The 1,931-nt window shown below is 42.9% G+C and overlaps 1 protein-coding gene across 1 annotated transcript in view; it reads right to left on the minus strand.

Annotated features, from left to right (window-relative positions):
• Positions 1–1,931, minus strand: part of ccdc9 (coiled-coil domain containing 9) — a 28,643-nt gene that overhangs the window by 3,558 nt on the left and 23,154 nt on the right. The window lies entirely within an intron of this gene.

Here is a 1,931-nt window from a genome sequence, read left to right on the forward strand (position 1 = left end):
GGGGGGGGGGGGGGGGGGGGGGGGGGGGGGGGGTCGGTCGGTTGTGCTTAAAGCTTTTATCCAAAGCACATCACAGAACCATAAGGGTGTATATTTGTGGAGCGAGTAGATCCTCTTTGTGACTCTAGCAGTATTAGTGCCATCACTCTGCACGTTCAGCTTCCCTGCTGCTGAATGGGAGAAACGATCACACGCGGAGCGCCTAATAATCAATACCGACTCGTGCAGCTGCAAAAACTGTTCATGTGCCGGATGTATACTAAACACTTTCCTGATCTTTAAGTCACAGCCAGCATTTCAATCTTACATCCTCAGAACACAACATGCTCTAGTTGAATAAGAGATGAAGGTCAATACCACTTTAACCATCATTCTGTCATTATGTTCAGTCACTGGGACACAACTGCAGTGTTTAGCCTGAGCTTCTGTACCAATAAACACAACCGATTCTGCTCCGATCTGAAGCAGTTTACCGGCGGGAGTTTGGGATTAAAAAGAGGAATTATCTTCACTCTCGCTTCTCGACCCGTGTGCAGCAGCGAGTCACTGATCTCCACTGGTCTCAGGTTACTGTAATTAGTCTCTTTTCGTGCATATAGACTGCTGACTGGAATACACTTACATAATACACAATCTTCATGGACATACAAAGAGGACAGGGGAGAAAAGAAGAGGGACTGGAAGGAAATAACAGAAAAAATAAGCAACGCATAGCCCTGATATCTAAACTCCATTCAGAAAATAAGCTTTTTAAAATGTGTTTGCTTGTCGTCTTGCAGACAGACCTGCATTGTTACCAGCATTATTGCTTCTGGGCTTGTACTGCTGCAGTAAACCAGATTATAAAAGGCAAATATTTACTGCGGTCAAACTCACGCAAGTAACGGAAGGCAAAAATTCACTTAATTTTTGGTGTGAACACAACATAAGAAAGGACGAATCAATCGATCAAAGGGCACACTGGTGGGAATACAGGTTGGGGAGCTGAACATGAACAGCAACATCCTCTAAATATGAAGCTACAGCCAGCAGCCGGCTAACTTAGCTTAGCATAAAGACTGGAAACAGGTCTGGCACGGAAAATTGGTTTGCTCACTGTAGCGTCATGTTTAACATCCAGACATGAGTGGCATCACTCTGAAATTTGTTTTCATAATACTTCTCAGATAACAGAGAGTAGAGACTCATGTGAAAGTGGACCTGTAAACTCTGCTGAAAGTACCCATTATTTACTTTTGGATGAAATTAGTGGAGGGCAATTCATTTTTTTCTTTGACACAAACACCACATCTTTGTTTTCTGAATTTGGACAGCGCTGGCCGCAAGAAAACCATAAAAGTTTTAGTGGGGTGTTTGCAGGTAATTGAGTGATTCACGTCATTCATCTCCATCCACAGTCTGAAACTCCACTGTGGAGTCTCCCAAACATCACAGGATTTAATTCGATTAGCCTTCAAACGGTCTCCGTTCTGTCTGCCCTATCATCTGTCCAGCAGGCTGCAGCTCATTTCCTCTGAAAAGCCTTTTAAGTACTTAATTGTGCCTCTAATTTTCCTGGTTTCCTGATCTCCACCCTGACACCAACAAAAGGCAGTACCACAGTCCCACAATTACATCAAGAAGTGTACATGCACACACACTATGCCCACATGAGATCATCTGACTTCTGCTGTTCATCACAAATGAGTCATCAGGAGAAGCATAAATGCAATCAGAGTGGCTTTTAGACCGAAGAACAAAAGACAGCAATCTTTCATCACAATTAAACATTTCCATGTTCTACTGAACATCAAAAATGAAGAATTAAAAGAATTTCAACATGTTTCAGCCACAAGTCTTTGTTAGAGAGTGAGTAAACAACAGACTGACGTACTGGAGAGAAAAATGAAGACTCAACTGGACCCAGGTTGCAGAACAGACTACATACAGAT

Source organism: Micropterus dolomieu, linkage group LG17 (assembly GCF_021292245.1).
Source record: "Micropterus dolomieu isolate WLL.071019.BEF.003 ecotype Adirondacks linkage group LG17, ASM2129224v1, whole genome shotgun sequence".
Taxonomy (NCBI): Eukaryota; Metazoa; Chordata; class Actinopteri; order Centrarchiformes; family Centrarchidae; genus Micropterus; species Micropterus dolomieu.